Here is a 10000-nt window from a genome sequence, read left to right as displayed (position 1 = left end):
ATCCCATCACACGTTCAAGATTAACGTTAATCTTTTTTATTTGAAAAGCTAGAAGATGACTGCTTACTGTGTTCTAGATTTCACTGATGGCAATTCAACAAAGTGACTAATATCTGTATGTGGTCAGTTGTGAAGGATCCCATCACACGTTCAAGATTAACGTCATTTTTTTTTTCTTAAAGATGGAATATGACTTTACTTACTGTGTTCTAGATTTCACTAATGCCAATTCAACAAAGTGACTAGTATATGTATGTGGTCAGTTGTGAAGGATCCCATCACACGGTCAAGATTAACGACAATTTTTTTTTTCTTTTTGAAAAGCTGGAAGATGACTTTACTTACTGTATTCTAGATTTCACTGATGGCAATTCAACAAAGTGACTAGTATATGTATAGATTTAATTTCTCCTAGTCATTCAGCTTCTCGGTATATGACGCAAAGGTGATTTGACATTTGAAGAATCGAAAAATAGATGATTGTAACCTAAGCCACCTTTACTCAAATGAACTCACTCAAGTCTCGTATGTGCGGTAGGGGTTTTAGTTCTCTAATTTTTTGGAGGTTTTTCATCGAGCCCAAAACATTTCAGTAAATGTACACCATATTAAACTTGAATGACGATGTATCAGATTCTCAGTTCTACTGTACTATCACTTCCATACTATACTCCTGGAAGTCCTACAAAAAGAAATCCTGGACTGAAAAATAAGATCAAAATAATTAATTCAAATTGTATCTATGGCCTTGAGATAGTTACTTTATCCTTGCGACTCAGTGTGCGGAACGCAAGGACTGCATTGAAATAATTTTCTGTTAATTGCACAAATGAAAAATGCAGAGGGGAAACTTTTGTGTGAGGATTACACCCCATGATTTCTAAATAGTGCGTTAGTGATATTTATATTTCTCTTCGTAATTATGATAAAAAATGGATAATTGAGAGGTAGGGTACTTGCATTCCCCATGGTCTCCCTCTATGGTAACCTGATATTGCACTGATTTTATATAATGAATATATTCTGTGAATGTATACAAAAATACCTTGCTACACCTGGACATGAAATTGTACACATCCGCTTTTACACACACACACACACACACACACACACACACACACACACACACACACACACACACACACACACACACACACACACACACACACACACACACACACACACACACACACACACACACACACACACACACACACACACACACACACACACACACACACACACACACACACACACATACACACACACACACACACACACACCTACCTCGTGGAGCAGTGGTTAGAGTTCCCGGCCGCCACTACGGTGGTCCGGGTTCGAATTCCGCCAAGGCTAAAATTATTTCAATATCACTGCGTGGGCGGGGAGTTGTATGTGTGTGTGTGTGTGTGTGTGTGTGTGTGTGTGTGTGTGTGTGTGTGTGTGTGTGTGTGTGTGTGTGTGTGTGTGTGTGTGTGTGTGTGCGTGTGTGTGTGTGTGTGTGTGTGTGTGTGTGTGTGTGTGTGTGTGTGTGTGTGTGTGTGTGTGTGTGTGTGTGTGTGTGTGTGTGTGTGTGTGTGTGTGTGTGTGTGTGTGTGTGTGTGTGTGTGTGTGTGTGTGTGTGTGTGTAAAAGCGCATGTGTACACTCCATCTATATTTTCTCTAAATAAAATCTGTGAATCCCCTTGTGTTAATACCAGTGTCGAACTTAAGACCTAGCGATAGAGCTTCAAATTCAGTATTTGATAATCTCCTATCTGAAAGATTTGTTATTATTTCACATCTTCCAATTTTATTCCAATCATTGTTTTCACATAGATTGTTTAATTTTCCCTCTTGTCTTTCATTTTGTGATGTCTTTTCTTTTTCTAATTTATAAATTAGATGTGAAGGTAATTGCACTTCAAATCTACAAGCACATTTATGAGTCGGTAGGCATATGTCTGATGGGTAAATGTCCGGTGACCAAATATCCGGTATCGGTGTTCCGTTATTATGGACCTTTTTCCATATTGGTAGTTTCACTATATCACTTATCTCTTATTGGTAGTTTCACTTTATCACTTTGCTAAACAAACTAGTATTTTAATTCTAGAACACGCCAGAAAAACGACCTTTCCCAAGTGTCCGAAAAGGTAATTAGGTTTAGTACATAAAGTTCAATTGCAGTTCTACGTACACCCTCTGAAGAAGTTCTACGCGAACGAAACGTTAGAGTGTTTAGGGTTCCGAGCTTTCCCCTGTGTTTATTTTCTCCATCATCCAAATCATTTGTCTAAAATACTTTCCATATATATATATATATATATATATATATATATATATATATATATATATATGTATGTATGTATGTATGTATATAATGTATATTTACATATATATAAACACTGTAGTATATATTTGAAGGATTTTTTCATGCTATACATTGGAGATCTCTTAATTTCTAAGATTCTGAATATAGAAGTTATCTATAATGTAACCCATCATCTTAAGGCCTGAGGCAAGCATTTCATTGTAATTATGAACTAGATTTTATATGATAATCTTTCATTTGATAACATATGTTGTTGGTTTTGTGTGAGAATAGTCAGTAACTTATATAGTGATCATCAATTACACGTTCATATTTTTTTTATTCTAAAGAATGATTAGATAATTTAGCAACCAATACTGGAAGAATTATAGTTACTAGATAAATACTGCACATCCTATTTACGTAAGGTCACCTTCGTTCCAGCATCTCAATATGGTTTCAATCCTTGTCTACCGTGTTTGTTTACAACATTCAATAAAATAATGCCTCGTTTATGTCAGTACAATATTTGTCAACTATATAACTGTTATATCACTACCTGAAAATATTGCATCCATAAGCAAAACACTATTGAGATATTTTGTCTATTTCATTCCTAGTGATGGTTGGAATATATACATACGGGGTGAAAGTGTAGACTTGGAAAGCAATAATGTCATTTTATATTTCAATAGTCAGTTTCAATTATTTTTCCCATATGTTATTTCTGTATTCTGCGCTATGATGTAAAACATGCTTCAATATTTTCACCAGGTCATTAGATGGCATAACTATATGCAAGAGATTTACTCTGGACATTTCAATCTGTAAGCTCTCAGAGTGCACATACATTGCTTATCTAAGCTGACAGATGACATTATTGAATGTTGCAGGGAGATGGTAGATTCTTGTTTTGATTACTCCTCACTTATATTGTCAATGTGTCTCTTGTGATCTTCCCTTTATTCAGTTCAGCTTATTTTGTTTATTTCCCTCTCTTTACATCTGCGGATCATTTCCATCAAGTAAAAGGAGCATATGATATTTGTGTTTGTCCGGTGTACACGTATTTCTATGCAGATCCATTTATATATCCCGTATTATTCAAAAGGATTATACTTCCCTGCTTTCCTCTATCTTTAGAAAGGAACTCTATCTTTCAATACACCAGTGTTTCATAACATTATTAGCATTCGTCTCCTTCTACCTCTGCATCTACCGGCCTCTTACACAGGATACCAATTACTAGCAAACCCAAGCTTAAATTAATATTGTAATAAATGGTATGTTAGTTATGATTAGATTAAATTATATTCTTTTCTAACAAAGAACTGCACGAAATAATTTTCTTCGAATTCTTACACTATATTTGTGTTGGTATCCTTGTCTGAAGGTCTTTGCCAGTTTTGCCAACTTAAGATTTATTACTTTGAAGAAAAATGATTGAGTAGACACAACCTTCAGCATCACCTGATGAATTTGAAATCAGTATATTTATCAATGCCATTATTGTTCTTAAATACCATATTGATATTAAACTACTTTAGTATCATAGGCAATCTTACCAAGCCCTCACTTAAAAGAATAACCAAAAGGTTCTTTTTGCATATTTTTTTTCTCTCCTGTGAGTTATTATGGTAGAACTTGGTAGCCATGTTATGGGAACTATCTACTCTTTTACAAGTTTCAAGGTTGATGTTATTACCCAGTCCATAATTCTAAAACTAAAGACTATAGATCCTGTAAGCTCAGGGGAAAAGGTGGAGGTAACAATTGACTCAGTAGTTACGTGAAACAGGTACGGAGATCCTAGGCATCGGTCGCCACTTGTTATGACTCTCTCTCTCTCTCTCTCTCTCTCTCTCTCTCTCTCTCTCTCTCTCTCTCTCTCTCTCTCTCTCTCTCTCTCTCTCTCTCTCTCTCTCTCTCTCTCTCTCTCTCTCTCTCTCTCTCTCTCTCTCTCTCTCTCTCTCTCTCTCTCTCTCTCTCTCTCTCTCTCTCTCTCTCTCTGTCTCTATCTCTCTCTCTCTCTCTCTCTCTCTCTCTCTCTCTCTCTCTCTCTCTCTCTCTCTCTCTCTCTCTCTCTCTCTCTCTCTCTCTCTCTCTCTCTCTCTCTCTCTCTCTCTCTCTCTCTCTCTCTCTCCCTCTCTCTCTTTCTCTCTCTCTCAAATGTCATATCGGCTAGGCGTGGAGCTATTTTGATTGCGGTTATTATATTTTCATTTTTTTTTTTTTTTTTAGATGTGGTGAACAAACCACTGGTGCATATTTTAGTCTAGGTGAAATTAGTCTTTCAATTACTTTTCATCGTGTCTTCAGCCAGATAATGGAATGTCACTCTTGTATTCATCAGCAATTAAGAAGTCCTTCCAGCTATTTTTTTTTTTTACTGTATTTTCAGGCGACAGGTTATCTGTGATTAAAAATTATAAATGCTTTTCTTCTTCGTGAGAAACTCATCTTATACTTCATCTCTTTCTGTAGGACACTTTTTGCTTCGGTCTTTTTCCAAGATTTTACATTCTTTTTAATAGATATAATCTTTCATTTCTATCTTCCTTTATGAACCTTATTAGAACAGTTTACAAATCTCTTCACCTTACATTTTTCATTATCCTACCATTATCTGCAAATAACTTTGCATATGTGTCTATTTCATTAACAATATAATCTATAAATAATACAAATATTACTAGTGTTAAAACAAAGCCTGCGGTACCCCACCTGTCAACTCTTTACAATCCGACATCTCACTACTTAATACTATTTGCATTCGTGTATTTTTACTTATAAAATAGTCTACCCTTTCTAATACATACCACATTTTTAATTCCCATAATAGTAATGTTTTGTGCGATACTTTGTCAAAAATATTTTAAAAAATCTAGGTACACACAATCCATCCGGCATTTCCAGTTGTGCCAAAACGATCATCACAATTGGTTACAAATAATTTTCTTCTTGTAAATCAAAATCAAATAACAACCAAGATTCTCTTCTCTTCTAAGTAATGCATCCTTCTATCTTTTACACCTTTTTCACGTATTTTGACTATAGTAGATGTCAAAATATGTTTCATCATTCGAATACTGGTACCATATTAACATGTTTCAAATCAAAGGTCCTCTTCTCCTCTTCAAGAAACCATGCAAAGAGAAATTTTATCGTATCCATTAATTTTTCTCTAAATTCTTTCAGTATCTGAGATCCCATTAGACCCATAGGCTTTTTTTATCCATAGACTCTCTAGAAATTAGATCACAATACATACTTCTGTTTTATGTTGTTTAAGAGATTTTACTCTTTCGCACGTTTTTACTTGAATGTAACATTCCTCGTTGAATACTGATTAGAAACTTTTGTTCGATATATCAGCGTCTTTTCTTGCTTCTTTATATACTTTCCTTTCAATATTCAATTTGGATATTCCTCAATTTTGCTTCAGCTTAGTACTCCAAAATCTGTAGATTTTTTTTTTTTTTTTTTTTTTTTTTTTTTTTTTTTAAGGCTACCGACTCTTAAAGTAGTCATTAAGCCTGGTGTAAATTTGTACAGTCTCGACGTTATGGGCGTCTTTAGAATAGCTTTGGTTCATCTTTATATAATTTCTAATGTCTTTTTTTCTAATATATTCATTTCTTCAGCTTACTACTCCAAAATCTGTAGAATAGCTTCGGTTCATTTCTATATAACTTCTAATGTTTTTTTTTCTCTTCTTGTTCTAATATGCTAATTTATTTCAGCTTTTATCTATTTTGTTATTAACTCTACAATCTCTCCCCTATCTTGCCGCTCCTTTTAATTTTCCCGATGCACTTTTCCCATTAGAAAAGAATTGTGATCCTCTTATTGCTTTAATATGTTAATTTATTTTCATCTTTTGTCTATTTTGTTATTAACTTTGCCATTTCTTCCCTATCTTGCTCCTCCTTTTAATGTTTTCGATGTATATCTTCCATTAAAAGAAAATTGCGATTATCTTCCACTTATATATTTCACGTACACTTCCATCCTTATATTGCAGATTTTTTTTTCTTTTTTTTTTTGCTTTAAAGTACTTTCCTTGTTCTATATAGTTAACTTTTGCATTGTTGTAATTTCCTTGTCTATATGCTTTTGATATTAATTATGCCTTAGCTACCTCCATTGTAAGTTCAAGGACTACATGATCACATTTACCTATTGGGCACCAGTAATTCAATGCTGTAATTAATTAGGCTCTTTGGTTGAGATCAAGTATATTGCTGCTGGTTTATCTTTGCTTCTATATCTTGTTGATTCTTTGCCTAATTAGTCATTACGATATTCATTGCTATATTCAACTATGTATTGACTTGTGATTCCTAACATTCATACGATTTCAGTTCATGTGTATTGTCATGTGATTCCTCATATTCAATAGATTTTCAACTTTTATATAATGACCTCTGATTCCTCAGATTTAATCTGATTTCATTTTCTATATATTCTCTTGTGATTCCTCACATTCATCTGTTTTCAATTTTTCTAATTTCACCTCTTCATCTGTTTTCAATTTTTCTAATTTCACCTCTTCATCTGTTTTCAATTTTTCTAATTTCACCTCTTCACAAAACAAGTCGCCTATCGGACTTTTTGCTTAAAATTTTAATCCATCCTTTCAAATTTCGTAGCTGTATCTATTATACTTTATATTTTACTCTATTTCACATCATACTCTTGTTTTTGGAGGCACAGTGTATATATCACTACTGTATGATATATCTTCTTCCAACTCCCTGAGCTGTCATTCCAAAGTAAACTATCTTGTCTACTTCTCTTATTTACATTTTTCCGCCTTAATTCTTGCTCCCATCATTACTCCATTCCCCAATATTCCTCCTTCGCCTCTCCATCATTTGAAATATTTTCCCTCCCTCACCAACCAGAACATCAGTATTTCCAAAGAACTTGGTCTCGGCAAAACATGTTATATTGTTTTTATTTGCTTACTTACTCCGCTGGATCTTGAACCTCATGTAGATTCTGTTCCACCAACAGTAATCCTCTCCATGTCCTTCGGTCCTGTGCTGCTTCCATCCAGGTTACTTTATTTATTCCTCTTCTGTCCATCTCCGCATCCACACCATCCATCCATCTCATTCGGGGTTTCTGTCTGGGTCTTCTTCCAGGCATTCTACCCATCATAACTCGTTTTGGAATTCTATGCTTCTCCATACGCGCCACATGCCCAGCCCATTTCAATTTTGTTCTACTTATAACATTTGTTATTTTCTCTTGTTTAGTTATTGTTTTTACTATTATCATTTCAAGCAGCCATTTACCTCTACCTTTCCAGTTGTCCATTCGTCTATATCAGTATAATTTAGTTCCAATGTTTTCATAATTTTATCCCTTTTTTTCTCTGTTTCCTTTCTTTAGCACCACTACCTCTTCTTCTGGTCTATTATGATCTTAATCTCTTTTTATACCTCTCTCTCTCTCTCTCTCTCTCTCTCTCTCTCTCTCTCTCTCTCTCTCATTTTATTTTAATTTCTACTGGTTCTACCAGTTTTCTAAAAATCACCCTTCTTTTATTGCATGGTCTCAGAGTAGTACGGTATCCCCCCCCCCCTTTTTTTTTAGATAATCATTCCTCTTTAGTTTTGCTGATGTCTTTTCATCTATGTTATTATGAGTTTATTAAATATGTCATTAGTTTTCTCCCTTTTTCTGATACCACTCCATTACCTACTGATCTATCATTTTCCAGTAAAACTCTGCCCTCTCCTGTTTTTGCTTTGTTATTCTAGTTCCCCCTTTTCTATTTATTTATCTTTTTTACATCTATCATAAACTAATCAGTTTGTTTACGCTTGATATTTTCCATGTCCTATTATCTCATTCACTTTACTTTGTGATCTACACTTTATTTATGTTGACTTTACACCTAGTTGTATATATTGGCATAACCTAAATACCTTTGTTTCAACGTGCGTGCCTTTGTCATAGCTTATTATTATTCACACAATTTATTTTGCTTTCATAATTTCTTTTGTTTTGAGTTATTTTCTTCTTGGTAATACGAGTGTATATTTCTCATAGCTTATTATTATTCACACAATTTCTTTTGCTTACAGAACTTCTTTTATTTTGAGTTATTTCTTCTTGGTAATAAGAGTGTATGTTTCTCATAGCTTATTATTATTCACACAATTTCTTTTATTTGCAGAATTTCTTTTACTTTGATTTATTTTCTTCTTGGTAATAAGAGTGTATGTTTCTCATAGCTTATTATTCACACAATTTCTTTTGCTTGCAGAATTCATTTTATTTTTATTTATTTTCTTCTTGGTAATAAGAGTGTATGTTTCTCATAGCTTATCATTATTCACACAATTTCTTTTGCTTGCAGAATTTCTTTTATTTTGATTTGTTTTCTTCTTGGTAATACGAGTGTATGTTTCTCATAGCTTATTATTATTCACACAATTTCTTTTGCTTGCAGAATTTCTTTTATTTTTCTTTATTTTCTTCTTGGTAATAAGAGTGTATGTTTCTCATAGCTTATTATTATTCACACAATTTCTTTTGCTTGCAGAATTTATTTTTTTTTTCTTTATTTTCTTCTTGGTAATAAGAGTGTATGTTTCTCATAGCTTATTATTATTCACACAATTTCTTTTGCTTGCAGAATTCATTTTATTTTTATTCATTTTCTTCTTGGTAATACGAGTGTATGTTTCTCATAGCTTATCATTATTCACATAATTTCTTTTGCTTGCAGAATTTCTTTTATTTTGAGTTATTTTCTTCTTGGTAATACGAGTGTATGTTTCTCATAGCTTATTATCATTCACACAATTTGTTTTGCTTGCAGAATTTCTTTTATTTTGATTTGTTTTCTTCTTGGTAATACGAGTGTATGTTTCTCATAGCTTATTATTATTCACACAATTTCTCTAGCTTGCAGAATTTCTTTTATTTTGACTTATTTTCTTCTCGGTTATACGAGTGTATGTTTTTCATAGCTTATCATTATTCACACAATTTCTTTTGTTTGCAGAATTTCTTTTATTTTGATTCATTTTCTTCTTGGTAATACGAGTGTATGTTTCTCATAGCTTATTATTATTCACATAATTTCTTTTGCTTGCAGATTTTTTTTTCTTCTTCTTGGTAATAAGAGTGTATGTTTCTCATAGCTTATTATTATTCATACAATTTCTTTTGATTGCAGAATTTATGTTATTTATCTTTATTTTCTTCTTGGTAATAAGAGTGTATGTTTATCATAGATTATTATTATTCACACAATTTCTTTTGCTTGCAGAATTTCTTTTATTTTGATTTAATTTCTTTTTGGTAATAAGAGTGTATGTTTTTCATAGCTTATTATTATTCACACAATTTCTTTTATTTGCAGAATTTCTTTTACTTTGATTTATTTTCTTCTTGGTAATAAGAGTGTATGTTTCTCATAGCTTATTATTCACACAATTTCTTTTGCTTGCAGAATTCATTTTATTTTTATTTATTTTCTTCTTGGTAATAAGAGTGTATGTTTCTCATAGCTTATTATTCACACAATTTCTTTTGCTTGCAGATTTTTTTTTTCTTGGTAATAAGAGTGTATGTTTCTCATAGCTTATTATTATTCACACAATTTCTTTTGCTTGCAGAATTTATTTTTTTTTTCTTTATTTTCTTCTTGGTAATAAGAGTGTATGTTTATCATACTATCTCAG

The sequence above is a fragment of the Oratosquilla oratoria genome, chromosome 20 (genome assembly GCF_046742065.1).
Source record: "Oratosquilla oratoria isolate Oo_2021 chromosome 20, ASM4674206v1, whole genome shotgun sequence".
Classification (NCBI taxonomy): Eukaryota; Metazoa; Arthropoda; class Malacostraca; order Stomatopoda; family Squillidae; genus Oratosquilla; species Oratosquilla oratoria.
The sequence above is the reverse complement of the archived record's forward strand: the minus strand, read 5'-3'. Positions refer to the sequence as shown.